We start from the raw sequence: 18,580 nt of genomic DNA, 5'->3' as shown, positions 1-18,580 counted from the left end.
TCGTGGCGCTGCTCTCCTGCCGGCCACCTTGCCTGCGAACCTGTGTGTGGGGGGAGAATTATTAAATGCAGCCACGGCTTTGTGTAAATAACGGAACCCGCGAATCGGCTGCCGGTCCGTCGGGTGTTTCATGTTGTGCCCGTGGTAGCCCCTTGTGAGCAGTTGAATCGCTCCAACTGTGTACCCGATGACACCGTTGTGAAACTCCAGCGTTTTCACGATGGCGTTAACATTTAGCTTCATTTTGGGAGAATCCAGCCCAGAGTCTCTTGTGGCAGATGCTGTCCATCATCTCCTCGAAAGTCCAACAACTCCCGTACACCATGGGCCATCGCTGGCATCCCCATTTGGATTCCTCCTTGGCCTGTTGGGCAGCCTGGTCTTCAGGGTGTATGCCGCCTCCTGTACATGGGGTGCCCAACCTATGTTGACACTGTTGACTTCTCTGGCATCTGGCTGCGTGGGCTGCCACCATCATGGCAAGGGCGTCGTCTGTGGGACCGACACTACCATCCATTTTGGTATCTGCAAGGAATTGGAGAAGGAGATAGACCGACAATCAGTTAGGAACCCAGGACCCTCACATCCCGCAAGCCTCCCTCACCCTTACGTATCCTGTCTTCTCTCAGAGTGCCATCCAGCAAGCCGTTTGTGCAGGAGAACCTCATTCTACACACTCACCCCCGGCGACAGCTGGAGCCTTAGATCCAGGACACCTGCCGGGACCATTAGGGAGACAGTACTTAGGGGCCCACCCCCTAAGGTCGCGAGGATATCCCCAGTGCTGAAGCCCAGCACTTCAGTGTTTGATTGTTGGCTGCTGCCTCTGTGGTGCTGATGCTTCTAGATTTCAGACAAAGTTTTCAGGTTTCCAAGTTTGATTGAAATGTGAGGCAATAATCATCATCCGTGACATGGCATGTGTACCCATGAGTAGCCACTTGAGAATATTTTGTTTATTAAACGGTAAATAGTACAAAGATTTGAAAATCAACTGTGAAACATTCCACATATCGCACCTACCATTAAACAATAAGGAAACATCACCATTTCATATTGGTACCAATACAAAGTGATATCAGCTCATTTTTACAGCAAAAGACAAACACACGGTGTCACCCCTCGCACGTTCCTCAACAGAAACGGAGGATAAGCCTGAGAATATGTTATCACATCAGAACTTTGTTGGAGAATCATCAATTCTGACCATCAATGTGTGACTTGTTCCATGCATCAGTGCCATTCTCCATCCAGGAGTCACAGCTGTGCAAGCCGCATACACAGCACAATCTCGCCGGAACCAAATCCTGACATCCACATATTCCACTGGTGGTCAAGGTGCAGTTGAACATCAGTGATTTCCAGCATGATTAACCCATGGTGAAGTGCCAGTTACATGCAGCACTCACCATACCACCAACAAAAGCATCAGCAGTCTGGGAAAGCATTTCTTCAATGGCGTCATCAGGTGGCCCATTTGGATCAATGCCGTGCACATGGTCCCGCAGGGTCCTTTTGTTTTGAACTGGATTATCTTCTGGACTCATACATCCCCTAGAGCCTGGTGTTCCAGGACCCAGGTATCTTAGAAAAACATGTTTTTCTTTCTGGCTACAGAAAAGGAAAGAAACAACAACAGCAGCCTCCAGACATCTGCAACCACCAGCAGGAGCAAGCAGCAAACACAACTTGCGTCTGTGATGTGCTCTCACAATGAACAAGGCCAGTTCCCTATTAGCAATAGCCTTAAGCTGTGAAGCTGGAGACTGCTCACAGTCAAAGGGAGTTAAAGTGACATTCAGCATATAAACACAAATAGGGTTCTGTCTTGGAAGCATTTGGTAGGGCAGACAGGGAGCAGCTGTACTTGCCCCTGTTATTGGTCTCCAAAATATTTAGAGATGGCTTAAAGGTGCAACAGGTGATTAAGAAGGCAAATTGAATTTTGTCCTTCATTGCTAGAGGGATGGAGTTTAAGACTAGGGAGGTTATGCTGCAATTGTATAAGGTGTTAGTGAGGCCACACCTGGAGTATTGTGATCAGTTGTGGTGTCCTTACTTGAGAAAGGACATCCTGGCACTGGAGGGTGTGCAGAGGAGATTCACTAGGTTAATCCCAGAGCTGAAGGGGTTGGATTATGAGGAGAGGTTGAGTAGACTGGGACTGTACTCATTGGAATTTAGAAGGATGAGGGGTGATCTTATAGAAACATTTAAAATTATGAAGGGAATAGATAGGATAGATGCAGACAGGTTGTTTCCACTGGCGGGTGAAAGCATAACTAGGGGACATAGCCTCAAAATAAGGGGAAGTAGATTTAGGACTGAGTTTAGGAGGAACTTCTTCACCGAAAGGGTTGTGGATCTATGGAATTCCTTGCCCAGTGTAGCAGTTGAGGCTCCTTCATTAAATGTTTTAAAGATAAAGATAGATAGTTTTTTGAAGAATAAAGAGATTAAGGGTTATGGTGTTCGGGCCGGAAAGTGGAGCTGAGTCCACAAAAGATCAGCCATGATCTCATTGAATGGCGGAGCAGGCGAGAGGGGCCAGATGGCCTACTCCTGCTCCTAATTCTTATGTTCTTATGTTCTTATAAAGACCTCATGGACGAAAAGCTCGCTACTCCCCACCCCCACTCCCGGCCCAGGGACAACCCCCAACATGGAATGCTTCAGTACCCCTCCAATCAAGTCGAACTCCCCCTGAGGGCACCCTTCTCTGCCACCCCCCTCTCCGAGCACTGGGTCAGCAGCTCCAGAGCCCTTGAGCTGCATGCCCAAAACTGGAAATGGCTACTCACTTCCTCAGGTTCCATCCGCAGCCATTGCACCAGCTTCACATTTTAAAAAAGGAGTACTAAATGACGCCTGCATGATTTCTCGCTGGGGGGACGATTAATTCCCAGGAGGCTGTTACATTTGACTTCAATCTCCTAATGAGATGGAAATTAATGCAAATTGGGCTTAATGATATGATTGCCACATTTGGGCGTGATCCGGAACTCACCCTTGGGAGTAGGCTGGTTAGATAGCAAACTGATTTGTGCCTGGCACGAATCTCGATTTTGGTCTTTCCCGCTGTTTAACCAGCACGTTTAGATCTGCATCGTGCGCAACATGGTAGTTGAATCAGAGATTCCTTATTAGGATCAAACCAGCTGACACATCTTCAGTTGGTAAACTTTACCGGGAAAGGAATCTTTGGATTTTCATTCTGCGGGGGGAAGGTGGAGGGTTGAAGATGCTAACAGGAGTCAGACCCCAAAAAACAGTGTGGTGGCAGTCACAGGGACTGTCAGATGCTGAGGCATGCTGGCTGAAGATCCACTTTAGCACTTTGTGCCCCCGTGACAATAAAAACAAGAAAGGAAAAACAGCCCTTGTCTTAAACCACTTAACCCCTCACAAACTCTCCATGCTGCAACTCATGCCACCTCATGCTGCTCACCCACCCCATGACCTTCATTCCCTCCATGTCAGCCGATAACTCTCCTACCCATGGGACCTCAGGCTCTAAATTCCCCGTCTTTACCCCTCGACCCACCCCATAGTCCCTCATACATTCTATGCCAACCAATGCCCCTCTACCCACCCTGTGGGCCTTTATAGCTCCAATGCAACTTAGTGCCAATGCATGATAACCCATGATCCACCACCTACCACCCTTTGCCTTTACACTCTCCATGCCAACTCACCCAGCATTCGCCCTGGGCAAACCTCAGGGGCCATGGTGAGATTAAGCAAAATAAAGGTCGAAGTATCTGACATCACTATTTTAGAATCACTCTTATTGACAACACATAAATTAATTTCAAGTACTTAATCCCTTTCCAAATTAAAAATTTCCTGCAGGTATTCAATCCTGTTTTAAAACAAGCATTAATTCATAGCCCCACATCAAAGATAGTTAATCTCTTCATAACCACTTTGATCTGTCAATCAAACTGTGAATTCATAGACCCTCCCCCACTGTGATAATGATATGTTGTGCCTGTGCATAAGTCATGCAGCACTCATTCTCTAATGTTAACCCTGTAGCCTATGGTACCAGACAGCTAGTAAAATTACACAAAGCGACAGCAGACTTTCCCCCTATGATTTGACAACTTAACAGCTCCACTGAGCTTCTCCGCTTTTTGCATAAAATTCATGTCTACTCATAACTATCCCAAATGGCACGTGATCGCTCCAAAAGGCACCTTACTTTTCCAAAGGAATGCCAGATTCCCTCCAGAAGTGTCTTCTACCTCCCAAAGCAACTCTGTCAGCTTAAGACCTTTTCTTCAAATGTCTTAATCCCATGAATCATGTTTTGGACATCACAAATTGGCCGAGACCCACGACATCCCAGAGCTCGAGCCCGATATTGACACTGATCTGCTTCCAGTCACAACTATCTCCACCACCCTCCACCTTTCCAGAGACACTCACCTCGGTTGGGCACTTTAGTGAAGATGCTCCTGGGACACTCTCTGGTGCTCACCACACAAATGCTCCTGTACATCAGGTGGAGGTAGGAACTACCGAAAGGGTAGACGGTCAAAGGGCAGGCCGACCCCAGATAATGGCTGCCATTCAGACAGGTTTGGGCTCCTGGAAAGGACAATCCCATTGAGTGTGGAGATGCAGCTGAAGAGCCAGGAATTACATGAGGGGGTTTTTAGCGAACATCCAGCACTTGAAGGTGCAAGTGGAAGAGTCCAACCCCATGCAAGAGCAGGAGATGGTGTCGGGGATGGGTACAACCCAGGACAACAGCACACAGGTAGGGTGTGTGGTGGCGGCCTTGGGGTGAGGCTTTTGGCCATTGATCAACATTTTCAAGGCCTGGGGCATTCTGTGCAGGCCGTGGCCAAGGCCCAGGACAGGGCTGCCCTCTCACAGGCAGCCATGTGCCAGAGCCAACTGGACACTGAGATTGGCCCAGTCACAGCGGGCCATGACTGAGAGCATCAGAGGCATTTCCCAGGCACTGGCTGATGTGGCACAGATGCAGAGGGAAGTGGCAAAGTCACAGCGTGAAGTTCTCCAGGTGAAGGTGGTCCACTCCCTGTGTTCAAAACTGCGAGAATGCAGACCTGGTCGAGGCGGCAGCAGGCCTCCAGGACTGGCAGCACTAGGTGGCAGAGGAGGCTCAAGGGAGAGCTTCGCTTGCACCCTTGTCCCATGGAATAGCTTAGGTGCCATTGGGCACCCCGAGGGAGGAGGAGACTATGGACCCCATACCAGGTCTCCCACGGGGCAGTGCAGGAACACAGCAGCACCTTGGACTTCCCACCCCCCCCACCCATCCTGTCCCCAGCCATCTGGTGGGCAGCAGCTAGAACAGGGCAGCACCACAGCCACCTGGGACACCCAAGCAGCAGCCAGGCCCATCAAGCACCAATTCCCCGAGAAGACGGCCGCCAAGGGGGAACCCAGGTCGCCGGGCAGTAATATCAGCAGGCTGCCTCCCATCCTGATGTACCATCTGGGGATCCACCTAGACATGGTATAAGGGCCTATAAGGCCAGAAAAGTAGACGCCAGTTAAGTAGGCATGGGTGCAGGGCAATGTTTCGTGATACGGGCTAGGGAACATATCTGTATGTATCTTTTCACATTAAATACCTGTTCACAATGTTACAAACTGACTCAGTGCTCTGTCAGAAGGTTGTGAGGGGTGGGCTGGTCTGGGCTGGACACAGAGGGATTGCGGATAGGGGTGAGGAGATGGTGGACGTTGGGGTGGGCTGGGCTCAGGGAGCGCAGTTCAGCCAGTGCTCACTGCTCTGATGTCCCACCCCCGTGCTCCCCCACATCATCCTAACTGCGGGGAAAATTTGCATCAGTGCATTGCGGTCACTGTATCCAGAAGGTGGTTTGTGGAGGAGCTGTTGTCAAGTGACAGTTATCTATTATTTGATATTATAGTTGGACAAAGTTAAACTTAAGGTTAAAAATGGCAGGAGATCGCAGACCCGTGTAATGCTCCTCTTGCTCAATGTGGGAGCTCACAGACGTGGCTGATGTCCCTGGCTCCTTCACGTGCGGGAAGTGTGTCCAGCTGCAGCTCTTGTTAGACTGCATGATGGCTCTGGAGCTGTGGATATACTCACTTTGGAACATCCGCGATGCTGAGGAGGTAGTGGATAGCACGTTTAGCGAATTGGTCACACCACAGATTAGGATTGCTGAGGGAGAAAGGGAATGGGTGACCAAAAGGCAGAGAAAAAGCAGGTAGGCAGTGCAGGTGTCCCCTGCGGTCATCTTCCCCCTAAACAGGTGTACCGTTTTGGATACTGTTGGGGAGATGGCTCACCAGGCAGCAGTAGCCAGGCTCATGGCACCGTGACGGGCTTTGCTGTACAGAAGGGCAGGAAAAAGAGTGGAAGGGCTATAGTCATAGGGGATTCAATTGTAAGGGGAGTAGATAGGTGGTTCTGTGGTTAAAAACAAGACTTCCAAATGGTATGTTCCCTCCCAAGTGCACGGGTCAGGGATGTCTCAGATCGGCTGCAGGACATTCTGAAGGGGGAGGGTGAACAGCCAGTTGTCGGGATGCATATCGGCACCAATGATATAGATAAAAAATGGGATGAGGTCCTACAAGCAGAATTTAGGGAGTTAGGAGCTAAGTTAAAAAGTCAGACTCCGAGGTAGTAATCTCAGGGTTGCTACCAGTGCCACGTGGTAGTCAGAGTAGAAATGAAAGAATAGGCAGGATGAATGCGTGGCTTGAGACATGGTGCAGGAGGGAGGGATTCAGATTATTCGGACATTGGGACCGTTTCTGGGGGAGGTGGGACTACTACAAATTGGACGGTCTACACCTGGGCCGGACTGGAACCAATGTCCTTGGGGGTGCTTTTGCTAACGCTGTTGGGGAGGGTTTAAACTAATGTGGGAGGGGCTGGGAACCAAATGAGGAGGTTAGTGGACAGTAAGGAGGTAGTAACTAAAGCCTGTAAGGAACTAGATCATGAAGTCAGCGTGACTAAGGGGAAGAGTAGGCAGGGGGCAGATGATGAACGCAAAGGGACTGGTGGTCTAAGGTGCATTTGATTTAATGCAATAAATGTACCTGGGAGTATGATGTTATTGCTATTGCTGAGACTTAGTTGAGGGAAGGGCATGATTGGCAACTAAATATCCCAGGATATCAATGCTTCAGGCGGGATAGAGAGGGAGGTAAAAGGAGTGGAGGAGTGGCATTACTGGTCAGAGAGGATATCACAGCTGTGCTGAAGGAGGGCACTATGGAGGACTCGAGCAGTGAGGTGATATGGGCAGAGCTTAGAAATAGGAAGGGTGCGGTAACAATGTTGGGACTGTACGACAGACCTCCCAACAGTGAGCGTGAGATAGAGGTACAAATATGTAAACAGATTATGGAAAGATGTAGGAGCAACAGGATGGTGGTGATCGGAGATTTTAATTTCCCAACATTGACTGGGATACACTTGGTGTTAGAGGTCTAGATGAAGCAGAATTTGTAAGGAGCATCCAGGAGGGTTTTCTAGAGCAGTATGTAAATAGTCCAACTCGGGAAGGGGCCATACTGGACCAGGTATTGGGGAATGATCCCGGCCAGGTGGTTGAAGTTTCAGTCGGGGATTATTTTGGGAATAGTGATCACAATTCCGTAAGTTTTAGAATATTCATGGACAAAGACAAGAGTGGTCCAAAAGAAAGAGTGCTAAATTGGGGGAAGGCCAACTATACCAAAATTCGGCAGGAGCTGGGGAATGTGGATTGGGAGCAGCTGTTTGAAGGTAAATCCACATTTGATATGTGGGAAGCTTTTAAAGAGAGGTTGAATAGAGTGCAGGACAGACATGACCCTGTGAAAATGAGGGATAGAAATGACAAGATTAGGGAACCATGGATGACAGGTGAAATTGTGAGACTAGCTAAGAGGAAAAAGGAAGCATACATAAGGTCTAGGCAACTGAAGAAAGACGAAGCTTTGGAAGAATATCGGGAATGTAGGATCAATCTGAAATGAGGAATCAAGAGGGCTAAAAGGGGTCATGAAATATCTTTAGCAAACAGGATTAAGGAAAATACCAAAGCCTTTTATTCATATATAAGGAGCAAGAGGGTAACTAGAGAAAGGGTTGGCCCACTCAAGGAGAAAGGAGGAAAGTTATGCGTGGAGTCAGAGAAAATGGGTGAGATTCTTAATGAGTATTTTGCATCGGTATTCACCGAGGAGAGGGACATGACGGATGTTGAGGTTAGGGATAGATGTTTGATTACTCTAGGTCAAGTTGGCATAAGGAGGGAGGATGTGTTGGATATTCTAAAAGGCATTAAGGTGGACAAGTCCCCAGGTCCGGATTGGATCTATCCCAGGTTACTGAGGGAAGTTAGAGAGGAAATAGCTGGGGCCTTAACAGATATCTTCGCAGCATCCTTGAACATGGGTGAGGTACGGAGGACTGGGGAATTGCTGATGTTGTCCCCTTGTTTAAGAAGGGTGTCAGGGATAATCCAGGTAATTATAGACCGGTGAGCCTGACGTCAGTGGTAGGGAAGCTGCTGGAGAAGATACTGAGGGATAGGGTTTATTCCCATTTGGAAGAAAATGGGCTCATCAGTGATAGGCAACATGGTTTTGTGCAGAGAAGGTCATGTCTTACCAACTTAATAGAATTCTTTGAGGAAGTGACAAAGTTGATTGATGAGGGAAGGGCTGTAGATGTCATATACATGGACTTCAGTAAAGCATTTGATAAGGTTCCCCATGGTAGGCTGATGGAGAAAGTGAAGTCTCATGGGGTCCAGGGTGTACTAGCTGGTTGGATAAAGAACTGGCTGGGCAACAGGAGACAGAGAGTAGTAGTGGAAGGGAGTTTCTCAAAATGGAGAAAGGTGACTAGTGGTGTTCCACAGGGATCCGTGCTGGGACCACTGTTGTTTGTAATATACATAAATGATCTGGAGGAAGGTATAGGTGGTCTGATGAGCAAGTTTGCAGATGACACTAAGATTGTTGGAGTAGCAGATGGTGAAGGGGACTGTCAGAGAGTACAGCCGGAAATGATAGATTGGAGAGTTGGGCGGAGAAATGGCAGAAGGAGTTCAATCCGGGCAAATGCGAGATGATACATTTTGGAAGATCCAGTTCAAGAGCGAACTATACGGTAAATGGAAAAGCCCTGGGGAAAATTGATGTACAGAGAGATCTGGTGTTCAGGTCCATTGTACCCTGAAGGTGGCTGCGTAGGTCGATAGAATGGTCAAGAAGGCATATGGCATGCTTTCCTTAATCGGAAGGGGTATTGAGTACAGAGTCGGCAGGTCATGTTACAGTTGTATAAGACTTTGGTTCGGCCACATTTGGAATACTGCGTACAGTTCTGGTTGCCACATTACCAAAAGGATGTGGATGCTTTGGAGAAGGTGCAGAGGAGGTTCACCAGGATGTTGCCTGGTATGGAGGGCAATAGCTATAAAGAGAGGTAGAGTAGATTAGGATTATTTTCATTAGAAAAATGGAGGTTAAGGGGGGACCTCACTGAGGCCCACAAAATCATGAGAGGTATAGACAGGGTGGATAACAAGAAGCTTTTTCCCAGAGTGGGGGACTCAATTACCAGGGTCACGAGTTCAAGGTGAGAGGGGAAAAGTTTAAGGGAGATATGCGTGGAAAGTTCTTTACGCAGAGGGTGGTGGGTGCCTAGAACGCATTGCCAGCGGAGGTGGTAGAGGAGGGCACGATACCGTCATTTAAGATGTATCTAGACAGATACATGCATGGGCAGGGAGCAGAGTGTTGTGAATGTGTAATCACTATAATTCAGACTATATATTACTGTGTCCCTGTGGGCTCCATCTGTGAGCCGTTGCGCGGCTTTGCCCACAGGGGGGAGATGAGGAGCATGTACAGTGCTCCGCCCCCTTCAGGAAGTATAAGTGCTGCGGTCCTGCGAGTCCGCATTCAGTTCAGCACAGTCACAGGCAGGCTCAGTTGAAAGCCAATTAAAGCCACAGTTTACTCCAACTCGTGTCTCTGGTTGAATTGATGGTTGCATCACAGAGGGATACAGATCCTTAGAAAATAGGTAACAGTTTTAGATAGAAGGCGCGATTCTCCGCACCCCACGCCGGGTGGGAGAATCGCGGGAGGGCCGGGCGAATCACGCCACGCCGCCTTGGCAACCCCCGCGATTCTCCCACCGCCCCAAAAATGGCGTGTCGCGTTTTTCGACGGGCCCAGATGGGCCGAGCGGTCTGCCAAACCCAACCGGTTCATGCCGGCGCCAACCACACCTGGTCGCTGCCGGCGTGAACAACGCGCGACCGGTGAGTATGGGGCCTGTGGGGAGCGGAGGGAGGATCGAGAACCACGGGCGTGCTCAGCAGATGTCTGGCCCGTGATCAGTGCACTCTGATCTGGATGCATTCAGTCGACCGGGCAAATAGGGCATCCTCCAGGGCTGCAGTGAATGGCAGCAAGGCCACTATTGCTGGTTGAATTCTGTTAGAGGTGAAAATATTCACACATAGACCTTTTTGAATGAGTAAAGAAGCAGTTTATTATATCAGATCTGGGAGAAAGGCATGTGGCTCCAGAGCCTTTAGACAGCACTCTTTCTGACTTGAGCTAAGGTTTGCATTGGGTTAATATACAGATTCAAGAGGCTGAATTAGTTGCATTCTCATTTACATACAATAAATCAACTCTATTCGCGTCACAATTCATTACATGCAGTCATCGATCACATATATGGTTAAAGTGGGTGTTGTCTTACTCGCCCCTAACTTCATGCAAAAGTCACTTAAGACTAACATAAGGATATGTCCTGTCTGCAGCTGTGGACGTTGAGCTTATTAAGGATGCATTGCATTCCTTGTTCTGTGAAGCTGTTACCAGCGGCTGTTAAAATACTCCCTGTACATATCCACGCCTGGTTCTCATGAGGCAGTTTACACAGCTTGTAACTTATTGTTCAGGACTGTGGCTAGTTCAGCCATTTTGTGTCTGTAGTATTGCGATAATAGCTAACAGCCATTTTGTGTCCTTTCTGACATTAACAAGCATTGTGTGTACACTATCTATTTCTACAAATGGCCTCTTCTGAACAGGCAGCTAAGCCAATGAGCACCTTTTGTCTCAGCAGAACTATTCAAAAGTAATATAGGAGCAAAAATGTAGTTACAGAGCCACCTATAATTTTTATCATAGTCCAGTATCAAAAAATGTCCCCCAACAAATTACAATATCCATTCTCTGCAGGGGGTGAAAGGCCGACATGTTAGTATTGTGGGTACCTTCATACCCAACAAAGTCCAATGGGCTACATGGTGGCCCCGATTGGCACTCTTGACTCTGCCCCTACAAGCCCCCCCCCCTCCCTCTGGGCTGGGGGCCTGGAGAGGAGGCTGGGCTGAGGGGTTGGGGAGCTGGGGACACCCACATGGCTTATGAGACTCTGCAGAACTAGGGGCCAAGGTGGGTGGCCAGCAGGGTGTGCAGCAAGATGGCTACCTTGCAGGCCACGGCAATGGCGGTCCATGACTGGATGCGACCCCAGTCCTGTGGGGGACACCCTGGCCCCACAGCCCTCTCCCCATCACCCCCCCTGTCCCCCGGAGTGGAATGCCCCCCCCCCACCCCAGCCAGCCCGGCCAGTGTCAGGATCAGCAGTCTATGGTCGTGCCTCTCCATGTCTTGCCTCCGGCCTCCCTCATCAGCACCTATTTCTCAATTTTTAAAAGCACCTCGACATTGGGAATTCACCCCGGTGGAGACGGAGAATCACGGAGGCCGCGGTCAGGCCCACTAATGATATGTCAACGGTGTTTACTACAATCTGTGGAGTGGAACGTATTGACACAGCTGTCGAGGCACTGGATAATTTTGATTGGTGTGAAGCTGGCGCCCGCCACAATTCTGACGTCAAAACTAATTCAGCTAATCACGTTTCCTGATTCCGCCATCAGCTGACAGAGAATCCTGCCCCATAAGTCAATTCCCTCTCGTTATTTTAAAAAGTTGAACAAAAGTAGGCTTGCAGCTAGTTAAACAATAGTTTAGGCCGTTCAACTTGGCTGTGTACGTGGCAGAAGAGGTTTCTCCAGATGATTGGCAGACATTTTACAATCTGCCTCCTCTGGGAATAATTAAATACTTCATCGAGTCCAACAGAAGTAACTATAAATCAGTTTAAACTGACTGCTGCCAGCATCTTTTGATGATTACATTTTGAATTATGGTTTGACAATCAGGTTTGAATGTAGCTCTGTTGATTAATTTAACCCAAGGCTAAGTCAGTAGGGGAGGTGGGGAGGTGGGGGGATGGAGAAAGTCAGGGATATTGAAGGGAAGAGCCAAAATGGAGGTCAGCAGAAAGTGAATGAGTATCTCTCTCCCATCTGAAATGATCAGCAGTTCATTCTGTCTCGCGTCAATCTCAAAGGTGTGAGATAACTCATTGAGTGGATGATTGGAGAAGGCATGTTAAGATCAGAAAGATTGATTGGTTTAGCAAGGGATTGCCAGCATTGACATTCCAGTAAAGGCTCATGCAACCGCACTTTAATTTAATCGTTTTTGAGAATATAGTTACTGTACAATGTAGGCTTCATTATCTCGGAGTAGGCTTAATGGAATTGTACAGTCTTTTTGTGTACAAAATCTACTGCATAGACAGGATGATGAACTTCTGCAAGCATAATTGAAATGCACCTTACATAGCCTCATGGGTCTCTTCACCAGCTCGTGGACAAAGGCTACAAATTTTCAACAGTTGCAGAAAATGCAATCCAATAATAAACAGACTAATCTAAATTACAGAATTCCATGATATTCGCATCACGTATTCAAAGGTGTGGAGAAGGTATGCGCCTCATTGTTAATGGCATGTTAATGATATTGTTAACAGTAAGAAGTCTTACAACATCAGGTTCACCCGATGAAGGAGCTGTACTCCGAAAGCTAGTGTTTTGAAACATACCTATTGGACTTTAACCTGGTGTTATAAGACCTCTTCCTGCACCTACCCCAGTCCAACGCCGGCATCTCCACATCATGATATTGTTATGATACACAGGTGAAGGGGATTGTTTAATTAAGTACCTGTATTGAGATGTGGAATATCATTTGTGTATGATTTAATAACCAAACTGTAAGTTAGGATAGGTCCCATATGCATGGACTGAGATTCTAGTATCCGACCACAGGTGGCGTGACGACAGAAGGTAGGCTGCATGGAGATGGGATGTAATCTCTTGGACAACTGCACAGACAAAGAATCTGGACAACAAGCACACATGCACATCGAGCAGCTCCTGAGACAATAGTTATTAATAAGAGTTAACCATAGTTATTTGTATTTTGCCATAATATCCAACTGCAATCTTACATCATAGAAACCCTTTAGTGATTTAGTTAATTAATGAACAATTTTGTTCATTTACAAAGCCGCATGTTCTCTGAGCACTTCAGCTGTAAAGACCTTGCCTCCCGTGCGTGCAGAGAATATTACAGTACCGTGAGCACGTAGGAGTACAGAACCCCAGGGGCTAGGGGCACCAGAAATTACACTTTTGTTTAGTTAAGTTTCCTTTGACATTTTGTTTTAGGTACAGTGCCCCACCAGGGACTGCCAATTCCTCTCATTTTTGTTTTATTTTAGCTTATATATTACAATAGCATAAATAGGAAACTACTGAGACACTGGGCTGTATGAGAGGAGAGGTGGAAGACTGAACAAAGTCAATAAATTCTCTCAATGCAGGAAAGCTCTGTGTCTTGGTTTTTGCTTCAACAACCGGCTGGGATCCTATTCACACTCAATATTCCCTTTGTGATCTCTCCTATTGTGGCGCTAACAATTATACTCGAAGCCGAGAGACTAGTACAATAGAGGCTTTATTGCTGTACGATGTTGTCCCTCCATCCGCAACTGTAGACTGAGGGTCTGAGCAGCTCTCATACATATTTATACACAAGCTCCCTGTGGGCGGAGCTAGCCGGCAGGGGCTGACCGGAGGAACCTGTATTACAGGTACAGGCATACATCCCCCTACTGCAGTACACATAACTACAGTGGTTATCTCACCACATTCACCCCCTGTAAAAATGAGTCCGGCGGGGGTGACATGTAACTCTAATACAAAGGATGCTATTTACAAGAGGGTCCAACAAGGAAAATCAAGAGTCCATCCGGTTAGCAGGTTACAGGTTGAGCCGAATCGGTGGTCGGACGTTCCGCTGTGAGCGGCGTAGCTGTGGTGGTGACGTCGGCACAGGCGGTGATGACCCCGATGGTGCAGGTGCTGGCGGTGTTGGTGCTGGCTGCTGGCGGGATGACTCCGAGAGCAAGCCGAAATCTTCCATGTCCTCCAGGGTGGGCAGGGGGATGAGGGATGGACCTGATGGGGACGAATAGGGGGGCGCTGGGGTTGGCGCAGGAAGGGGTGTACTGTTAGTTGCGGTGCACAGTAGCGACCGAATGGAATGGAGCGCGTCAGGGAGGACCTGCTGCCAGCGAGCGGCTGGGAGGTTCCTGGACCGTAGGGCCAGCTGGACGGCCCTCCATACCGTCCCGTTCTCCCTCTCTACCTGCCCGTTTCCCCGGGGGTTGTAGCTGGTCGTCCTGCTGGAGGCGATACCCCTGCTGAGCAGGAACTGACGCAGCTCATCGCTCATGAATGAGAATTCCCTGTCACTGTGGATATAGTCGGGGAAACCGAACAGGGCGAAAATGGAATCCAGGGCCTTGATGACGGTGGCAGACGTCATATCTGGGCATGGGATGGCAAAGGGGAACCTAGAAAATTCATCGACCACACTAAGGATGTAGGTGTTGCGGTCGGTAGAGGGAAGGGGCCCTTTGAAGTCCACGCTGAGGCGTTCAAAGGGGCGGGATGCTTTCACCAGGCGCGCGCGATCTGGCCGGTAGAAGTGCGGCTTGCACTCCGCACAGATCCGGCAGTCTCTGGTGACTGTCCGTACTTCCTCGACGGAGTAGGGCAGATTGCGGGCTTTGATCAGATGGTACAAGCGGGTGACCCCGGATGGCAAAAGCTGTCGTGCAAGGCACGGAGCTGGTTCACTTGTGCACTGGCACATGTACCTCGGGAGAGGGCGTCTGGGGGCTTGTTGAGCTTGCTGGGGCGATACAAGATCTCGTAGTTAAAGGTGGAGAGCTCGATTCTCCACCGCAAGATTTTGTCATTCTTGATCTTGCCCCGCTGCATGTTGTTGAACATGAAGGCTACCGACCGTTGGTCAGTGAGAAGAGTGAATCTCCTGCCGGCCAGGTAATGCCTCCAGTGCCGCACCGCTTCAACGATTGCCTGGGCTTCCTTTTCGACAGAGGAATGCCGAATTTCGGAGGCGTGGAGGGTGCGTGAAAAGAATGCCACGGGTCTGCCGGCCTGATTCAGCGTGGCGGCAAGGGCGACATCTGAAGCGTCGCTCTCTACTTGGAAAGGCAGAGTCTCGTCTACGGCGTGCATCCCCGCCCTGGCTATGTCAGATCGAATGCAGGCGAAGGCCTGTTGTGCCTCGGCCGAGAGGGGAAAATGTGTGGACTGGATAAGTGGCCGGGCCTTGTCTGCGTATTGCGGGACCCACTGGGCGTAATAGGAGAAGAACCCAAGGCAGCGTTTGAGGGCCTTGGGACAGTGGGGAATTGGGAGCTCCATGAGGGGGCGCATGCGGTCGGGATCGGGCCCCAGTAGTCCGTTTTGGACTACGTAGCCAAGGATGGCTAAGCGGTCTGTGCGGAACACGCATTTCTCCTTGTTGTACGTGAGATTAAGGAGAGATGCGGTGTGGAGGAATTTATAAAGGTTGGCATCATGGTCCTGCTGGTCATGGCCGCAGATGGTGACATTGTCGAGGTATGGGAAGGTGGCCTGCAATTCGTACCGGTCAACCATTCGGTCCATTTCTCGCTGAAAGACCGAGACCCTATTCGTGACGCCGAAGGGAACCCTCAGAAATTGGTACAGACGACCGTCCGCCTCAAAGGCAGTGTAGGGACGGTCCGATTTACGGATGGGGAGCTGGTGGTAGGCGGATTTCAGGTCAATAGTAGAGAAGACCCGGTACTGTGCAATCCGATTGACCATATCAGAAATGCGGGGGAGGGGGTACGCGTCGAGCTGCGTGTACCGGTTGATGGTCTGGCTGTAGTCCACGACCATCCTGTGCTTCTCCCCGGTCTTAACCACTACCACCTGGGCTCTCCAAGGGCTGTTGCTGGCCTCGATGATACCCTCCCGAAGCAGCCGCTGGACTTCGGACCTGATGAAGGCCTTGTCCTGGGTGCTGTACCGTCTGCTCCTGGTGGCGACGGGCTTGCAATCCACAGTCAGATTGGCAAAGAGGGAGGGGGGCTCGACCTTGAGGGTCGCGAGGCCGCAAACGGTGAGGGGAGGTAGGGGTCCACCGAATTTGAGGGTGAGGCTCTGGAGATTGCACTGGAAATCCAGGCCTAGTAGGAGTGAAGTGCAGAGGTCGGGGAGAATGTACAGACGGAAACGGTCGAATTCCACACCCTGTACAGTGAGTTTAACCAGGCAGAAACCCCGGATCGGGACAGAGTGGGAACCGGAGGCAAGGGAGATCTGCCGGTCGGCGGGATGGATCGCAAGGGAATAGCGCCTTACCGTGTCCGGGTGGACGAAGCTCTCGGTGCTCCCGGAGTCGATGAGGCAGGAGGTCACATGGCCGTTGACCAGCACCGATGTGGAAGAGGGTGCCAGGTTGCGAGGACGGGACTGGTCGAGCGTAATGGAGGCGAGCAGTAGTTGGTCGGCGGTTGAGTCAGATGAGTCCGACGAGGAGCGGTAGCGACCCGTGTCCCGTGATGGCGGCCCCTGGAGACGAGATGGCGGCATCCGCAGTACCTGTGGGTAAAATGGCGGCGTCCATGGAGCGCACGTTATGGGGTCGGAACAAAATGGCGGCGCCCATGGAACGCACATGGCTGTGGTGGATGAAGATGGCGGCGCCCATGGCGGGGGCGGCAAAAGATGGCGGCGCCCACTGATTGCACGTGGGGTCGGGGGAAGCGGACGGCAGGGCCCATTGAGGGAGCGGCTGAGGCGTGGGGACCGGCGGCGCGATAGCGGCGACCGTCCGGGACTGACACACCGCTGCAAAGTGGCCTTTCTTTCCACAAGCTTTGCAGGTCGCTGTGCGGGCCGGGCAGCGTTGGCGAGGGTGCTTCTGTTGGCCGCAGAAGTAACAGTGGGGACCCCCAGGGGGTGCGGTGCGGCGGGCAGCGCAGGCATAGTGCGCGGGGGCGGCTGCTGGGGGGGCCGTTTGCGGGGTCCACGAGGGGTAGGACGGATGGGCCTGGGGAGCCGTTTGCGGGGTCCACGAGGGGTAGGACGGGTGGGCCGAGTGGCTAGCGGAGTAAGTGTGCGCACTACGGGAGGCGGCCGTCATGGAGAGCGCCAGGGCCTTTGCGGCCGCGAGGTCGGGGGCGACCCCTTCCAGCAGTCGTTGCCGGATGGGGTCCGATGCAATGCCTGTAACGAAGGCATCGCGCATGAGTAAATCCGAATGTTCCGCGGCTGTGAGGGCCCGGCAGTCGCAGTCTCGTACCAGAGGTATAAGGGCCCTCCAGAAGTCCTCAATCGACTCACCCGGCTGCTGGACGCGAGTAGAAAGTTGATGCCTCGCAAACAGGGTGTTCGTCGATGGTGCATAATTCTCCTTGAGCAGTTCCATAGCTGCGGTGTAGTCGGTCGCATCTCGAATGAGCGGAAAGACGCTGGAGCTAAGTCTGGAGTACAGGAGTTGCTTTTTCTGAGCCTCCGTCGGGGGAGGGTGTGCTGAAGAGATGTAGGCCTCGAAGACTGCGAGCCAGTGATCAAAGTCTTTTCTGGCGTGAGGCGAATGTGGATCCAGCTGCAGACGGTCAGGCTTGACTCTGATGTCCATGGTGACTGGGAAATCGTACAGCAATAAATTGTGGCGCTAACAATTATACTCGAAGCCGAGAGACTAGTACAATAGAGGCTTTATTGCTGTACGATGTTGTCCCTCCATCCGCAACTGTAGACTGAGGGTCTGAGCAGCTCTCATACATATTTATACACAAGCTCCCTGTGGGCGGAGCTAGCCGGCAGGGGCTGACCGCAGGAACCTGTATTACAGGTACAGGCATACATCCCCCTACTGCAGTACACATAACTACAGTGGTTATCTCACCACACCTATCTCATCTTATTCTGCCCTAGTCCTCTTAACACTTTCATCCTGACTCATTTTGCTGCCCCTTCTGTCTCAGATATTGCCATTGTCACTCTCAGTGGTTGCTCCCTAAATCACATACCTTTGACTGTCACTTCAGAATAGGTTTTATCCTGTTGAAAGTAAAAGTCCCTTCCCTAAACCAACAGGCAGGTAATTGCAGATGTGTGAAGTATTTCTCCAATAGCATCACCAAGATTCACTCCTGGGTTTGAGCACAAAATTTAGACTGACACTCGAGCCATTAAATCAAGGACCTATCTGCCCAATCAAATGGATGGAAAAGATTCCATATGGCATTATGTAAAGGAGGGGAGTTCTTGCCAGTGTGCAGGCCAATTTTTATCCTGTTTGGCTATGCCATTTCCTACGTCAC

This window comes from Scyliorhinus canicula, chromosome 1 (assembly GCF_902713615.1).
Source record: "Scyliorhinus canicula chromosome 1, sScyCan1.1, whole genome shotgun sequence".
NCBI classification, from domain to species: Eukaryota; Metazoa; Chordata; class Chondrichthyes; order Carcharhiniformes; family Scyliorhinidae; genus Scyliorhinus; species Scyliorhinus canicula.
Note: the sequence above shows the minus strand (reverse complement) of the source record.